Source organism: Chenopodium album, chromosome 21 (assembly GCF_948465745.1).
Source record: "Chenopodium album chromosome 21, dcCheAlbu1.1, whole genome shotgun sequence".
Lineage (NCBI taxonomy): Eukaryota > Viridiplantae > Streptophyta > Magnoliopsida > Caryophyllales > Amaranthaceae > Chenopodium > Chenopodium album.
In genome coordinates, this window is record NC_137854.1 from 4872107 (window position 1) to 4891545 (window position 19439).

Genomic DNA, 19439 nt, shown 5'->3' on the forward strand with positions numbered 1-19439 from the left:
TGTGTAGAGAGAGAAAGCTATGCAAGAGAATTAATTGCTTGAGGCTTTGTGTGAATGAATGTACAAATGAGATACTGATGACTTTTATACCTTTGCATATATGGGAGAAGTGGGCCTTGGCCCAATTGACTTGCCTTGTTGACTGATCTTGACTTTAGCACAATTGGAGAGTTGAACCTTGACCTTGGGCTTTTAATTGGATCATTTAATGACTAGGCCCAATTGGACTAAATTGGACCCAAACATGTAGCATGGTTTATGTTTCATGTGTCATATATAGCTTCCAATTGAGAAGATTGATAATATTTGAAATGTGGATATGACAAAAGTAATAAGTGGTACATCTTAGTTAATCATCGAACTTACTCTCGAAAAAGGATTAATCCAATAATATCTACAATTTTTTTACGTAAATTGAAGACAAATCAAATGACCAAAGCATGGAATTTCTATTTACTATTAATACTTACTCACTCCGAAATATCTATCATGTGCACTACTAAACAAAATTTTAAACAATTGTTAAAAAATCTCCCTACTATTTAAATCAAGAAATTCCTACAAAAAAAGACAAGTAGAATTTGGCTAACTTTGAGCAACTTCACTCCTGTAATTTCGCACCAAATCTTCCCTTTCAAGTGGCAAGATACTCACTACTATCATCTCCCTAGATGATGATGATGTAGTTGAAGACGACGAAGACGACGACAATGACGATGATGATGAGGTAGTTTGATGATCATCATTACAATCAATAATCTTTTGACTAGTTTCAACTAAAGATTGTCTACAAGTAGGGCAAGAAGAGTTAGAACCAAGCCATTTATCAATGCACTTAACATGAAAACCATGATGGCATTTTGGTAATATCCTAACTTTTTCACCACCCCTAAACTCTGACAAACATATCACACACTCTGTACCCAACCCTTGAATTTCCGCCTCCTTTGAGTACTTCACCACTGGAAATGTCTTTAATGCCCTTTTGTCTAAGCCATTACATTTTTTCTTCTTTTGATCATGACTAATTATGTTTAGGTAGTAATTAGGCTCACCGGTAATCAAACTTGAGCACTTGATCACAAACCTAATGATGGCGTTTATGCAAAACGAACATATTAACGCGCATATTAAGACCGCGAGGATCATGACTATGTTAGCATCAAAGCCGGGGTTGCCATGGCTCGAAGTCGGGTCTAGGACTTGGTAGGTTGGTGTTGGAGCATCTGTTGTAGGGGGTGAAGGGTGGAATGGGGAGTGAAGTAGTAATCTTCTAGAATAATGAAGGTTAGTAATGATTTCTTGGGGAATAGAAGAAAAGGAAGTTGAAGGAAACATGTTTTTAGTTTGGATTTTGGTAAAGAAAAAGAGAGATTATTATTGTTGTGAGGGGAGTGGATAGAGTTGGATGTGGAATTGTGATTGTGTTGGAAGATGAATATATAGTGGCCTAAAGTTATAAAAAGTATAGATTTTGTGGATCCTCTACCTATATCTTCTTTGCATTCTATATGTTTGTTCGTTGTTGGCAAGGATATGATATGTATCTTTATCCTTGGCTTTCTTTACCTTTTACTAATATTTAATCAAGTATTTAGTATACTATTTTGATGTTTATTAAGGGCCTAATCTCTTCAGCTTAATTTCAGTTCAGTTCAGTTCACTTTAGTTCAGCATCAATCAGTTTAGTTCAGTTCAGTTCACTTTGGTTCAGTTCAGTTTCTAATTTTCTTCTCTCATAAATAATGCATTTCAACTAGATCTATTCAATTCAGTTCTATTCAGTTCGAATCAATTGAGTTCAGTTCAGTAAATCAGAAAAGGCTCTAAGAACTTTCAATATTAGTTGGTCATATATAAGTTTGTACTTAGGAAGAAAGAATGAGATAGAGAAGGAGTAGATAAAGTCGTGTCAGACTCATGTGTGAGAAATTAAAATCTGGCCCAGCAAAACCTTCTTAAGTACGTACAATAAAAATATCATATTTTTAAAGGTATATTAATTTTTTTGAAAGTCATTTTATAATAATAATTTACACTTCATATCTACCAGAACACTGCTTCACTAACGGTTTGCTAAGTGGTAGATCAATAGTTGAATAGTTGGTATGTAATTTGACATTTTGACCTGAGAGTGTGTACTTTACACATGTTTAGTAGGCGGACCGACACGAGTAAAATTGAGAAAAATTAGTTAAGATTATGCTATACGCCTATACACTTGTGCTGTTAATCTAGCTTCTAAGTAGGTATTATAAACATTCTAGCCGGGCCCAAACATGGAGTTACAATTTGACGGGTCAAACGAAAAAGTGAAATCAGTAGGGATGGCAAATGGGCGGTACGGTATGGGTGTAAGTAACTCCATACTTACACCCACCTAAAACTTTTATACCCGCAGTCTACTACTATTCACAGCGAGTACATGTTCAACATCCATACCAGCGCAAGTGATCTTGAAAGTGCTACGTTGTTACAATCTTGCGGGATATTGCCATCTATCCACATAGACCTCGTATGTACAATTATAAGAGTAATAGAGATGTTATTGGTCTGAATCTAGTCATTCTAATTGGATCAGTTATATTACTTGAAAGGAGAAGATAAGCTTCTTGCGATTATTGATCCAATTGTCCAATTTAGTGGTTAATTAAGAATACTAAGTGACTCACAAGCTTAGCAAGTTTCAAGTTGACATAAAACTATAACATGCATTTTTAAGATTAAAAGCAAAAGATTATCTCGTATTTAATTTGCTAGCTTAGCATTCTATACCACAAGTTCGATTCAAAAAGACGTTACATTAAGGCATGCAATTAGTAGCTGGATCTCACAATTCGATTACTTGTACGGTTGTACCCTATCAACTTGGCTGTTTTTTAGTACATATACTTAATACTTGCTATTGATTTAATATAAAACATGCGTAGTATATAGTAAGCAAGCATCTTGTTAGTCCTTTTCAAGTGTTTGGATATATATTACGAGTAATAAGTTTATTTTCAGATAATAAAGTACTATTAAGTGGGAGTATGATTGCTTTTACAAAAGAGTTTTTATACATAAAGTGTTGAAGTACACATCATATACGAGAAAATGAAGGCCATCTAATTTACAATAACGAAATTATATATCTATTCATTATCGAGTAATCACATTTATTATATTAGAGGCTTTGAAAATTCAGTACGTCACTTAAAATTTTATAGATTTTAGAGATTGGAATAGTTGAATGACCTTGGTCGGCATGAAAAAAAATTCTAAATACCCACTTCTATTCATACATAACAAGTTTTTTTGACTCGGTCTAAATTGACCTAACCTACCTTAGAAACATAAATCGAAAACGACCCAAACCTATCTTGACATAAATCAAAAATTGGCCCAAGTTAAAACTGGTATGACCAAACTTGAATTGTACCAAAACAAGATGATGATGACCCAAACTAACTTGAAATGAAATTCACCAAGCTCGTCGTAAAAAAAAAAAAAAAATAAATAAATAAATAAAGACCCAACTTAAACCAAGGCTATATCTGCCCCATCAGCAGGTTATATCTTGCATTAATACTCAATATATCTTTTGTCAAAAAAAAATACTCAATATATCATCATAAGATATTTATATATCAAAAGCAGCTTAATAAATATCTTGCACTAACACTCCGTAAGGACCGTCGTAACGTATTAGAAAGATATTTATGTATCAACGGTCTTAAAGTGATAAAGTACCGGAAATGCTATTAAGCTTCATTATAGCTAAGACAAGAGATTGCAACTTACAACTCTCTTGAAGAAACATTAAACTATTCAAACAAGTATCATTAAACAAGATTATAGTTACATTGTCGCGTTTTGATTGGTGTTAGAAGAAAATTAACGAAATCAAATCTGCCTATTTCCAAAAAGCACGATTCTATTCTTGGTACAATTGTTCTAAATATTATTTTATCGGATAAAAGACCTTTATTCATTTATAGATAGTAAATTTTTGTATTTTTATTTTTTACTATTAGTCATGATAGGTGAACTTTTTTTATTCGGCCATAAGTTAGTCTTTAGATTTAAGAAAAAATAATACTAAATTTCATATATGTTTTTATTTTTGAAAAAATAGAATAACATTAACAATGGATAATTGAGTGTAGGTGTATGCCTTCAACAGCTAGCTAAGTCACATTACTATCATAGTAAATAGTAATGCATTATTAAGTAGACCAACTTAAGTGGAAAAATATAAGTGTAATTGCATTATTAAGCGGGTTAAGCCCACAGGGCTGGGCCCCATGTGTGTCTGTCCTAGACTCCTAGTTGGCAAAAGTGCCCTTAAATATAATTTGAAGCCTTTACAAGAAATGAAGCCCGTTAGATTTGGATATTATTTTGAAAATTGAGTATATATTGTATTTTGAATGTTATTACTTGTAATGTTGTAATTGACTAATTGTAAGTAATTACATTACTTTTTTCCTAATAGAAATGTGGGTGTGAATTGTGAAACATCTTATATTTTAGCAAATTACTTTTTTCCTAATAGAAATGTGGGTGTGAATTGTGAAACATCTTATATTTTAGCAAAATCACCTGAACAATCTAGCAATACACAATCCTAACAAAGTTTCATCCTGAAATCCGCTAATAAGACGTGAAGTAGTTCACAACACTTAAATGAATAAATGATGGTTATCATTCTTTCTCTTGTTCATTGTGAGGCAGTTAGCTCCAACTCACATATGTTTACTCTTAACAAAATATATTTTATCAATATAATTCAATAGATTCATTCTTTTTTTTTTTTTTTTTTTTTTATTGAGATTAGTTTATATCTATTGGTGTTTTAAAACGATTATTGTTTCTCTATTTAACTTCATTAACTAGTGTTTGGGCCCGGGCGATGTCCCGGGTCATTAAATTTTTTTCTTGTAAATAATATGTTAAATATATTAATATTTGTGTCAAAAAGTAACATAAAATGTTCTATAGTTTTGTGGTAAGATGCTCAACTTTAGAGTTAGAGGTTAAATGTTCAAATCTTGTGGAGAACAAATATTTATAGTTTTGTGGTAAGATGCTCAACTTTAGAGTTAGAGGTTAAATGTTCAAATCTTGTGGAGAACAAATATTTATTTTTAATATTAGTGCATGACATGCAATGAGAATTGCAAAATATATAAGAAGGTAGAGCCACGTGGTGTTGAGTGGGTGACATGGCGTAATAAGAAGTTGAGTGGGTGACGTGGCACATAGACTTTCTTAGGAACGCTTTTTAATATATAATAATAATAATAAAGTATAGATGCTAGTATAGTTGAGAAAATAGTCTGAATAAATGATCTAGAAACTCCTTTAAGCTACCCCCATCCTCACAACATAAGAGCTTAACTTTGATATATGTGGAATGAGATACATATTAAGCTACATTCCAAGCTTTCATATATTATGTGATCGACCTATTATTTGGTGTCATTGACAGTCCAATTCCATAAAATTAAATTACAATGCTTTAGCATAATTTACATCTTATTGTAGCATTAAATTTTACTCATATACTATTGAACAAACTGATATTTATCTATCGTAACTTATTACAACCGCGATCCTGAGGTGCAGTCGTTGTAGCTTGAAATTCTCTCTGGCTACATAATACTATAATAGAGTTTGCTTAGTATGACCATTGAAGTGTGTGGATTTTTTGATCGAAATATCAACCAAAACAACATACTTTGACACTTTGTAGTAATTTATTTAAAAGGGAAATTAAATTAGATAAATTAGTGCATCAATATATGTTAGGTCGTTCAATTCATAAGCCAATAATACTGACAATTATTTAAAGGAGGTTATGGACAAAAATAAATAACCAAAGCAGGGAATTGCAAATTATTGCTCTTTTGTTTGTTTGTACACTTGCAAGATGAACAACAATTAAGAACTACTCATTGTTATAATTGATATAATATTAATCATGTGCACAACTAAACAGATTAATTAATCATAAAATTGTTAAAATCTATCTAATTTTTTACTCTTTAAATTAACAAAAATCTACAAAATCAACAAACTACTGAATATGGCTAGCTTTGAGCAACTTCACTCCTGTAATTTCTCACCAAATCTTCCCTTTCAAGTGGCACAATACTCACTACAATCATCTCCCTTGATGATGATGTTGTTGTTGATGATGTCGACGACGATAATGATGAAGATGATGTGGCTGATGATGAAGATGAGGTAGTCTGATGATCATCACCACCAATAATCTTTTGACAAGTTTCAACTAAAGATTGCCTACAAGTAGGGCAAGAAGAATTAGAACTAAGCCATTTATCAATGCACTTAACATGAAAACCATGATGGCATTTTGGTAATATCCTAACTTTTTCACCACCCTTAAATTCTGATAAACATATCACACACTCAGTGCCCAACCCTTGAATTTGCACCTCGGTTGAGTACTTCACCACTGGAAATGTCTTTAATGCCCTTTTGTCTAAACCATTGCAACTTTTCTTCTTTTGTTCATGATTAAGTATGTTTAGGTAATAACTAGGCTCTCCGGTAATTATAAATGAGCACTTGATCACAAACCTAATGATGGTGTTTATGCAAAATGAACATATTAACGCGCATACTAAGACCGCGAGGATCATGACTATGTTAGAATCAAAGCCGGGGTTGCCATGGCTTGAGCTCGGGTCTAGGACTTGGTAGGTTGGTGTTGGTGCTTCTGATGTAGGTGGTGAATGGTGGAATGGAGAGTGAAGTAGTAATCTTCTAGAATAATGAAGGTTAATAATGATTTCTTGGGGAGTAGAAGAAGAAAAGGAAGTTGAAGGAAACATGTTTTTGGTTTGTAAAAGAAAAAAGAGAGTATGTATTATTATTAATGTGGAAGGAGTGGATAGAGTTGGATGTGGAATTGTGGTTGTGTTGGAGGATGAATATATAGTGGCCTAAAGCTACAAAAAGTATAGATTTTGTAGATCATATATAGTATATAGAAGTATATCTTATTTGCAATTTTTGCATTCTATATGTTTGTTGTTAGCAAGGATATGTAGTGTATCCTTGGCATTCTATACCTTATTATTTAATTAAGTACTTTGTATACTTTTATTATGTAATTAAGTACTTTGTTGTATAACATATAGTTGGTCGTATATAGGTTTGTATGTAGGAAGTTATGTTTTTTCGAGTTTATGATCGGCATGCATGCTGTGGATTGGCGTTGATGATGTGAAATTCTACTTACGCAAGAGGTAAACAAGTTTTATTAAGTCTACTCTAGTTTCTTTATATTGTACTTCCTATGTTATTTATCAGAATTAAATTATCCAGTCAGGTTAGTTTTAGTACACGACGAGAAATTATTATTATGTATTCAATGATCTTTTAAAAAAATAAGTGAAGATAATTTCGTTATTGATTCAATCTAGTGGTTATTAAGAAAACGGAAGTGAGTGACAAGCCTAGCAAGTTTCAAGTTCACATAAATCTCTAAGATGTTAGGTTATACATGGTGTTTAAGAGTAAAAACAAAAGATCACCTCGTATATTATTTAATTTGCGTGCATCCTATACCACAAGTCTGATTCAAAAAGACGTTATTGCATTAAGCCATGCAATAAGTAGCTGGATCTCACAATTACTTATACCCTATCAACTTGCTTGCTCTTTTGATACTTAATTACATTAATTATGAGTATTTGCTATTGTTAATACAAACTATACGTCCTATATTGTAAATTTGTAAGCAAGCACCTTGTTAGTCCTTTTCAAGTGTTTGGATATATTAACAAGTTTATATTTAGAAAGTGCTAAGTGGGAGTCTTTAATTTATTTTCAGAGGGTATACTAACGGGAGTTTTGCTTTGATAAAAGAGTTTTTCTACCTAGTGCTGATTGGATTATACAAATAAAAGATGAAATGAAGGCCATCTAAAATTTACAAGGAAAAAATATATCTATTCAATCTCGAGTAATCAAATTCAAATACTATAAATATATTGTTAGAGTCTTATGAAATACAATATAGATTTTAAAGATTGAAATAGTTGACTAACCTTAGTCAACACACGCAATGATGAATCTAAAGACCCGCTATTATTGTCGTCCTTATGTGCCAAATTAACTCGGTCTATATTGACTTGACTTGACTTACTGAATTGAATCAAATATCGGTCTAAATTGAAATTTGTTTGACCAATTTTGAAATGTACCCTAAACCAATGACTTAAATTATGAAAGCCCAAAATGACATCGACCGGACTTAATTGACCCTGTCAAGTCATACCAAAAGTCTATAACAAGATGACCAAAACGAAACTGGCAAAAGATGAGCCGATCTAACTGAAAATCGATCCAATATACTAGTTGAAATCTACAAATTATATTAAAGACATTTTAAGTTTATTAATTAAGAACTTTAATTTTAAAGCTCGGTCTTCCCTCAAAAACGTGCTTCTCTTTTCTTCTTCTCCATTAACTCCCTTCTTGTAAAGTTTTAAGATCTTATCTTAAACTAATATATGTGCATGATTTTATATTCTATTTGTGTAGTAAAAGTTAATATCAGCTGCTTAATATCCTGCACTTGTACAGTTGTACTCAGTATCATAATATAAGATATTTATATATCAAGAGCATGCATAGCAGCTCACTATTAATATCTTGCACTAATACTCCGTATCACGTACAAGATATTTATATATCAACCATCTTAAAGTGATAAAACACTGGATAAACTATTAAGCTTCATTAGCTGATTTACTTAATTAAATGATTGAATTTAGCCAAGATAAGAGAGTGGCAATTTACCACCCTCTTAAAGAAACATTAAACAATAATTCAAACAAGTATGATTATACAAGATTATAGTTACAAAGTTTTGGTTGGTGTTTGGAAGAAAATTAAAGACATCAAATCTCCGCCGGTTCCCAAAAGCACGATCTTTTTCTTGGTACGATTGCTATTTTTTTCTTTTTTTGACGACACGATTGCTCTTAAATATTATTACTCCGTATTTCGTTCATGGACAGTAAATACTATCAATCGTCATAGTTTACTTTTTTTGGTGTTTCAACCCGATTCATCCTTTGGGCTTTTCTGAATTCAGGGATTTGTTTTAAATGGCTAGGTTTTAATACCCTTTCAATTGTTGTTGCAAGAGGTCGAATACACGGTCTTTCTTACCAAGTACAACCTCAATTATCACTGCATCAATAGTCAATTGGTTTCATAGTTTACTTCTTAATTTTGAGAAATATTATCCTCATATTTGTATATTATTTATTTGGAAAAAAAAAAAAGTAACAATAAACCAAAATATATACGAGTAATTGATCATGGGTGTGAGGATCATAAGAAAAAAGGATTGAAAATGTAGTATGGCTTCAAATAGCTTAATTGGAGAAATATGCCTTCAAGAAAAAAAATTTGGAGAAATATTGTATTTAGCCAATAACAGTGGGCCCCGTGAAAGTCTGTCCCAGCTGGCAAAATTGACCTTAAATAAAATTTGAAGCGATTTTTTTTAATCAATAAAAATATAATAAACCCGTTACATTTGGAAATTGGAAGTTTAGATATCTCAGAAAATAGAAACCATTTACATTTTCATGTACTGGGCAACCCGAACAAGAAGGAGGAGAGTTAGGTCCACAAATAAGGCTTTGGAGCTTCCATACTAAAACCAATTGGCAATAGTAGGAGGTACTCCTCTACCTTATAAAGTGAAACCATCTCTCCTCTTTCTCCAATGTGGGATACTCATAAGTGGGCTACAATGGGTTTCAACATAATTAGAGCAGCATGAATTTTTTTTTAATGTGTCATATCATGTCTCTTAACTCTACTAACAAAATTTAGATGAAAATGTGTGCATCTCCTGTCAATTGCAAGCTAGTATGATCTAGAAAAAAAAATGATGATCTAGAAGCTCTTTAGTTAGTACTCCTTAATAAGTTACCCTCACCGGCTTCACAATCTAAGAGCTTTTGGTGGAATGAGATCATATACATAAATTAAGCTTTGCAACAATACACAAATATTCAAATAAAGACCTATTTGATGTCGATAGTGATCTTATTGTAGCATTTAATTTAACATTTTGCACGCACATTTAAAGATATATCATTGTAAATTATTGCAACTCCGATCCTAGCTAGGGTGTAGTTGTAGCTCATCGAAAATTTTATGGCTAGCTACATAATTAGAGCTTGCTTAGCTTGACCATGGGAGTGTGGGTTTAATTTATAAATTGAACTATCTACCCAAAACAACGTACTCTACTGAAGTCTATATATAGAGAAAAAAGATAGATATATTAGTACCGGCATCAATTGATGATATAATATAATGAGGTTGATACCATTCCGGAAAATTATAATTAAAATGATAAATGGTATAGCCAGAAATGTTGATATGGCAAGTCAAATTATAATTTGTCTTACTTAATCTATTATTGAAAATACGCCTTGAAAAAACATTCAATCCAATAATTTTGACAGTAATTTAAAGGAGATCAAGGATAAAACAAATGGCCAAAGCAGGAATTGTTAATTATTGCTCTTTTGTTTATACACTTGCAAGATGAACAATTAAGAACCGCTCGTAATAAATTTGTACTTGTATGTAATATCTATCATGTGCGCAACTAAACCAATTAATCATATAATTGCTAAAATCTCCCTAATTTTTTACTCTGATCTTTGAATTAAGATAAACCTACAAAATACTACTAATTTAAGCTAGAATTTGGCTAGCTTTGAGCAACTTCACTTCTATAACTTCTTACCAAATCTTCCCTTTCAAGTGGCACAATACTCACTACAATCATATCCCTTGATGGTGGTGGTGGTGTTGTTGTTGTTGATGTTGTTGATGATGTCGAGGACGACGACGACGATGATGATGTGGTTTGATGATCATTACCACAACCAATAATCTTGTTACAAGTTTCAACTAAAGATTGTCTACAAGTAGGGCAAGATGAATTAGAACCAAGCCATTTATCAATGCATTTAACATGAAAACCATGATGGCATTTTGGTAATATCCTAACTTTTTCACCACCCTTAAACTCTGATAAACATATCACACACTCAGTGCCCAACCCTTGAATTTCCACCTCCTTTGAGTACTTCACCACTGGAAATGTCTTTAATGCCCTTTTGTCTAAGCCATTACATTTTTTCTTCTTTTGATCATGACTAACCATGTTTAAGTAGTAATTAGGCTCGCCGGTAATCATACTTGAGCACTTGATCACACACCTTATGACGGTGTTTATGCATAACGAGCATATCAACGCGCATACCAAGACCGCGAGGATCATGACTATGTTAGCATCAAAGCCGGTGTTGCCATGGCCCGAGTTCGGGTCTAGGACTTGGTAGGTTGGTGATGGTGCTTCAATTGTAGGTGGTGATGAGTGGAGTAGTAATCTTCTAGAATAATGAAGATTGGTTATGATTTCTTGAGGAATAGTAGAAAAGGAAGTTGAAGGAATCATGTTTAATTTTTTGTTCTTGCAAAAAAATAGACTATGTATGTATTATTATTGTTGTGGGAGATGAGGATAGAGTTGGATGTGGAATTGTGGTTGTGTTGGAAGATGAATATATAGTGCGCAAAAGTTATACAATTATAAAGTTTTGATTTTGTAGATCCTATACATATTTTATTAGCGTGCTATGTTTGTAGTTGACAAGGATATGTGTATCTTTGGGAACGTTTAACTTATTATTTAATTAAGTAATTTGTATACTACTTGGTTATTTCCTTGCTTATACAATAAAGTTAAGTTTCTCGAGTTTATCTACTATCTTAGGCTCTTAGCTACATGTTCTTAATTTATGTACAAGGATTAGGCCGATAAACTATTTCGTTGCAAGTTTGTTCTTTGGCTTTTTTGTGTTTAAAGTCTTTAAACTGTTTATTTTTAAATAACTAACTCTCTTCAGTTTATTTACCAATTAAGCCCTTAATATATTGAGTTGAAACTTGAAACAATACGTTAGTCTTCAATATATGAGAGTAGTTATTTAAGCAGCTAACTTAATTATGTCTCTTTAAGACATCATCAAACTCGAATAAAAAATTGATTTGTTAATTCTATCCTAACACAAGATCTATGTCAAATTCTGATCTAGCAAGTTTTGTGTTTAACAAATGTATTCTACAAATCAATAAGAGGATTAATCAAAATGAAGTTTATAATAACCATCGATTTACAATGTTAATTTACGTGAAATGGGTGATTGAAATACGCTCATAATCTCATATAGCGTTCTTGTTTATGCAACTCAATTCAAGTATATTTCCTCAAAAATAAATACATAAATAAATCAATATATTATCTCAATCATCTTCAATTTCTCTATATATTCCGGATTAATAAAAGTGGTAGAATTGTTCGTAACTTGACAAGAAAATGTGTACTTTACACTTGTAAACATGATTAATCTCCACATTTTCATTAAGTTACATATCCCCCTTTAGTCTTTAAACTAGTCAAACCAAAGGCGTATAATTCTAATATTTTTGCCTTGCTTAGGATGATGACACGTGTAGGAATGAGCAAAGTGGTTAAGATCCAACAGTACACGTGTATTAATCAAGATTAAGTGGGCATTATTATTGCTCAAAAGAAAAAGATAATTAATTAAGTAGGTACTATAGTATAATCAAAATGGGTCCAACCAAACACGGAGATAGAATTTGACGGGTCAACCGAAAGACTAAAAATGGGTTAGATGTTATGGGTTGGGTGGGTGGCATGGTTCATGGATGGTGGCATGGTGATCAGCTGAATCATATGATAAGAATTTATATAATTTATTTAGTGGTAATCTAGCTTATAATTATATTTACAATTTTGCGGGGTATAGCCGTCCAAACACATAGATCGACAACATATAATTATCATACTATTATATGATTATTACATGAAAGTGGGGTGATAATAATTCGTATTTTATCAGCAAGTGTAGTCTTATCTCTAAGCTTGTTTCATTCTAAAAAATAATGCCTTATAAACCAATTAAAGTATGTTCTTAGTTTAAAGAGTATGCTTTATGCTACTTATTGAAGTTCTTCACTATTCACGTTAATAAAGGAATTGAAGTTTATCTATGAAGTGTAAACAAATTTTACTCATAGATTCTAAAACCACATTTGCTATGATTTAGTCACAACATGTTAGTTTTCAAAATAAAAGCTCTAATTATGAATTAGGATGATTGTGCTAAATTAAGTTTAAAAAAAAAAAACTTATTTCGTATTAATAACCTCTTCAAGTATAAGACAATCATCATCATTTTTAAACACGTGAACAATAAGTCGCATGTGGAGTGTTCAATACCTCGACGGCTCAACCTTAGTTGTATTCAATCCAATTCAATACCTACGACACGCTCAATCTAAGCTAACATCTATGCCAATTTCTTTATTGCCAAAGTCAATGTTAAGTAACGTAGCCTAGTAGGGTATAGCCGTCTAAATGTCTAATGCAAGACCTAGCAAGCATTATGCTAGTACTTATAAAGCTTACAGTAAAATACATAAGTAAAACAGAATTTCCCTCTTTTCCTATAGATCAATGACAACATAGAAATGAGCATGATTAAATAGCAACTCCCTAATGAGACTATGACTCTATCTGCCTACAAAATTTTCCCTTAGACCTTACATCTCTTTTACATTAATAAAGAATAATCTATTGAGAAATATTCGTATATCACTAATTCATTGTATGTTCAACCAATCTATCTAATTTAAGTCGTATTTAGATCAAATCTTTAATCTAAGTCATGATCCATTTATCGACCACATCGTTCATTATGACTAGTTAAATTGGTTAGGGTGGAAATTTACAACCAGAATCATGGTATGCTCCGATGCCTAGGACAAAATACAATGGTTTACCTTTAGTGTGGGAACTCACCTCAACACCTTGTCAAACTATCATATGTGATAGATAGTGACCATATACTTTGATGGAGTTGACTTTTTTTTTGAATTATTTGAGGTAAAAGCAGAGTTATATGTGGAGAAAGTTTTGCAGCTATATAGTGGTCATTACAAGCTTAAGTCAATGCAACTGATTGTGAGATTAGACTATTTGGTACAACAAGAATAGTGAGTTCATGAATTTAGTTGAGAAAGAAAGGTGAAAGGAAGATTCTTGCAATCTGTTCTTGATGCATACATGATTGAAATTAAGAAAAAAATATGGTGAGTCATTATTGTATGTCCCTCAAACTATTTGTATTTTATGTATTCATTATTAATTTAAGTAAGTTCCATATAAAAATATCATTAACTTATAAACTACAGTATATCTCTAAAGAGCAGTTGAGACACAAATGAACGCGTCTGTGATAACTTTATCATTTATGTGTCATATCTTGAAACAAATAATCATTGTCTTAAAATTAAACCGTACCACACTTGCCATTCTTTTGTTGGAATGTGGAAATTAAAAAATTTGAGCATATGATCGAACTTGATAAATTCAAGATTTTAAAGAATCTGCTCTAAATTTGTCGTAAAGTTAACATTTTTAATCAAAATTTATGCTTGCAAGTAGGCTTAGATCTCAATCTAATTTAAACCAATCAAGTATATGCCCTTCATTCTTCTTGGCTGATAAACAAAGAGATCATTATGAACTTAATTAAACGAAAAAAGACTGCTTTTTGAGTCTATTTTTTATCATGGAAATAAATAAGCAATATTTTGTTATGTCCTTTTCAAAGAGTATATATAAAATAATTCATAGATTCTGAAAAGATATACAATGTACTATGTGTTACAGCAACCACCATTTAGTGGGGATGTATGTGTTCTTTATAATATGCTTTCCTTTCAATTTTCAGTTGTTATGATTATCAAATATTATGGACTATGGCCTCATTATGTTATGCCTTCCGTGTGGGATCCAGACCAGTCCTAGGTGGCTTAACCTGTTTAAGGAATGAGACATATCGATCGAAAGGCTCGGACCCTTGGAGTTAAACCTTTTAATAAAAGTGGGATGACAAGTAAGTTCGGTTTTTGATTTAGAATTGACTCGACTAGCTAGCTAGAAGAGAAAATAAATTTGAATAATGAATCCATACCAATAAAGAGTTACTTTTGAGCCTATATATGATAAGATTCAATTGAAATATAACTAGAATATGTTTCCATTTTAACTTCATGATGATCAAATAATAAATAATGAACAAATTACATTGTATATACTTAGTATTTTACTATTTTTTTTAGGACCAAATTATATTAAATTGTGTACTACAATATAGTTACATTGTAAGTATTTGTGTTATAGTTGTATGCAATGGATCGGAATTGGACCTCCACATAACCAACTCTAAATTATGAGCCATGTTGGAAAATTAGTTAAAACTTACTTGTGAATTTGGTGATCAATTGTTATAACTTAAATTATCCATACTTTATAGTCTAACGGTTTGATGTAATGTACTTTACATTAACATATACTAGAGTATTCTATTTCTATTCTATTAATAAAAACATTTACACTTCGACTATAATTATAATCAATTTATCATTATATCTTTAATTCTTAATTGCATTTCCATGATTTCCATCCCCTTCTTAATTTCAAATGACCAACAAAATATTGTTCATGCATGTTTGGATCGTCGGCCCTGACCTCAGGTTAACGTTACAAGCATCCCATCCTCAAGTCCCAACCCATGCACTTATTTATTAATTATTGGGAGATGCAAATATACGAGGAAGCATGACTTTTTTTTAACCCTATTATATTCGCCTTTTTCTTACATCTGATCTAGCTACAACTTATAACTAGTCAATTATGTAAAAAAAAAAAAATTTAACCAACTTAACTACCTAGGTAATCAACCACACCTTAGGTTTCGTTATTTTCACAATTTCACCAACTTATTAATCTAATAAGCTAAAAGTTTCTTAAAAGTGTTTTGAGTATCAAATTACTACACTACCAAATTTACAGCAACACTAATAATTTGAGACCAATAATTCAATAAATTTGAATACGAAATATAACACATAAGAGATACCAAAAGAGTATGGCAAATTGTTAATTCTTTGTATAATTTGGAAATCCAACAGAAAATGTATCTTGAGCTATAATTTTGTACGATTACAAGCCTAAGTACCTAGTTAGCATGGTTAGTTAATTGCCTATTGATTAAATTAAATTACTCTCTTACTAAACCTTCTCTTTCAAGTGGCACAATACTAATCACAACCACCTCACTAGGTAAAGATGATGATGATGATGATGATGACGATGGCGACGATGGCGACGATGATGATGATGCTTGATGATTATGAGCATGATCACAATCAATGATCTTCTGACAAGTGTCAACCAAAGATTGCCTACAAATAGGGCAAGAAGATTGAGAACCAAGCCATTTATCAATACACTTAACATGAAATCCATGATGGCATTTTGGTAATATCCTTAGTTTTTCTCCTCCCTTAAAATCGGCCAAACATATAACACATTCACTACCCAATCCTTGAACCTTGACATCTTTCGAGTATTTCACCATTGGAAATGTCTTTAATGCCCTTTTGTCTAAACCACTACAAATAACCACTTTATTATCACGTAGACTTCTTTCTTGGGTATTACGATTAGTAATCATAATTAGGCACTTAAACATGCACCTAATTAAACAATTAATACATATCGAGAAGATTAGTAAACATAACAAGACTGAAAAGATCATGACAACATTAGCATCCATACTGCTTCCACTGTGCCTTGGTGTCATGGTCGTGTACGTTTGGTGTTCAGTTGGTGGTGGTGGTGTCGCGGTTATAGGTTGTACTCTATGATGGAAAAATGGGGAGTGTAGTAACATTCTTCTAGGATATTGATGAAGGTTTGATGAAATGAGGGAAAAAGTTGAAGGAATCATTTTTTTTCTATATTTTTAGAGAGGAAATATGAAAGTTTTAAGCTAGCTTAAGAATTATGTTGTTGGGTGGAGAATATATGTAGTAGTGATGAAGATATAAAAATACTAGATTCTAACTTTATTTTATGGTGGATTATTTTTTCGTGGAATGTTTATTTTGTTATTGTGGCATATTGGAGTGGATATGGTTGGTTGATCTTTATCTCCAACCATATATATATATATAAACGACATAGAGACTAATGCACTAAAAAATAGAGGCCTTGTTTTCATTCTTTTTTTTTAAAAAAAAAAATTATTATTTATTTATTTTTTTATAGAAGGTAAAAACAAAACAAAAAATTTGAGTGGTGAGATATAGATAAAATATTGTACGTGGTTGAAATTTTTAAATATATACTACTCGGCTATTATCAAAAGTTCAATTTTTGTGTTAGTGGTGAAATGAACTTAAAGATTTCTATGACTATATTGTCTCATTAGGGAGAACCGGTGGACTATTAGGAGAAATTATGGTGATAGTTTAAGAAGAAAGAAAGGACAAATTTGACATCCTTTTAAGAAGCCAAAATTGGTGAAAATAACAAGACCAAGGCCCCGTTCTTTAGAGCTGCTCTGCTTTGCTCTGCTGAAATCTGCTCTGCTCTACTCTGCTTCAATCTGCTCTGCTCTGCTTAAAATTAATACTTAATATTGAATTATTATAATAATAATAATGTATATTTAATAATAATAATAATAAATAATTAATACTTAATGATAATAATAATTAATATTTAATAATATTAATAAATAAATAATATTTAATATTAATAATTAATATTTAGTAATAATATTATATAATTAATATTTAATAATAATAATAATATATAATTAATATATAATTAATATATAATAATAATAATAATTAATATTTAATAATAATATTATTAAAAATTAATATTTAATAATAATAATAATAATTAATATTTAATAATAATAATAATATTAATAATAATATAATTAATATTTAATAATAATATTAATAATAATAATATAATTAATATTTAATAATATTAATATTATTAATAATAATTAATATTTAATAATAAAATTTAATGATTATAATAATAGTAGTAGTAGTAGTAGTAGTAGTAATAATAATAATAATAATAATAATATTTAATATTTAATAACAATAATAAATCATTACTATTATTATTATTATAGTATTAGTAGTAGTAGTAGTAGTAATAATAGTAATAATAATAATAATAATAGTAATAATAATAATATTAGTAATAATAATGAAATCTACTCTGCTCTACTCGGCTCTGCTTTGCTCTGCTCTGCTCTGCTTCAATCTGCTCTGCTCTGCTCTGCTTTGCTGAAATCTGCTCTGCTCTGCTGAAATCTGCTCTGCTCTGCTTTGCTGAAATCTGCTCTGCTCTGCTGAAATCTGCTCTGCTCTGCTCTGTTGAGTCTGTTCTGCCCAGAAGCTCAAAAGAACAGGGCCCAAGTGACTTGAACGACATAAACTTAGCTCAGTTTTATTGGGCTTATTTAATCTGGCTCAGATTATGGTGATATAGCTCTATTTAAAAGATATTGGCTTTTTTAGAATTTTTTTCTAAGGTTGCATACAAGCAGATTGATAACTCTTGTTGAGATTGGTATTTAATTATTTAATTAAGTACATTTTACAAGGATAGTTTGATTTCAATGGTTAATTTTAAATGAAGTATTTGAGGCACTAGCTTAATTATTATTGAGAATTTCCCTTGACTAGATTTCGCTTGTAGAGACTAGTTAGGGTTAGGTTGTTTATTCTACTCAACTTATATAAAGAAACTCCGGCAAATATAAGCTCCTAAAGCTCGCGTTACAAATGAGAACATATATAGTCACTAGTCTCAATATATATATATGACAAATGGATAATAGTCTAATAGATAATATATAAACTAATCTTAGTAGAATCCTTTGACTATTAATTAGCATGTTCAAATAGAAGCATGAACTAATCCCATTTTCGAAACTCTCACAAATGAGTCACTAATACCCATCAAAAAGTTTTAATATAGAACAAGAAATAATCCTAATTAGCTTGCACAAGATTATTGATCAGTGGGATTTGATTTGCCGCATTCTAAAGGATAATGAAATCATAACTTACTCCATGTAACACAGGATCCATTAAATCTTGGGACTTTAATTTACTGTAATCTGATTAAGCAAAATCAAAGTGACTTACTAAATATGTGGCTTCTCATTAAAGCACCGTACCATTAAGTGTATAATTTATATATAACTAATCAACATACTAATCCTAATACAGTAATACTGCATATGTGCTAAGCTTAAAAGGGATATTAACATAATGTATATAGTTTTAGTACTTTAGTGAAAAGCCCTCCATGATTATAGTAAATTAATTAGTAACCTTTTAAATTTGTATTTTAAAAATATGTGCACCTTAAATAAAAGTTAAGATTTTATAAATAAATTGGAAAAACT

At 31.0% G+C, this 19439-nt stretch overlaps 4 pseudogenes; all 4 read right to left on the reverse strand.

Annotated features, from left to right (window-relative positions):
• Positions 1–414: 414 nt before the first annotated feature.
• Positions 415–1395, reverse strand: LOC145602836 (RING-H2 finger protein ATL78 pseudogene; annotated as a pseudogene).
• Positions 1396–6074: 4679 nt separating this feature from the next.
• LOC145602984 (RING-H2 finger protein ATL78 pseudogene) lies at positions 6075–6842 on the reverse strand (annotated as a pseudogene).
• Positions 6843–10554: 3712 nt separating this feature from the next.
• LOC145602561 (RING-H2 finger protein ATL78 pseudogene) lies at positions 10555–11574 on the reverse strand (annotated as a pseudogene).
• A 4491-nt stretch (positions 11575–16065) lies between these two features.
• On the reverse strand, positions 16066–17121 carry LOC145601881 (E3 ubiquitin-protein ligase ATL76 pseudogene; annotated as a pseudogene).
• Positions 17122–19439: the final 2318 nt, after the last annotated feature.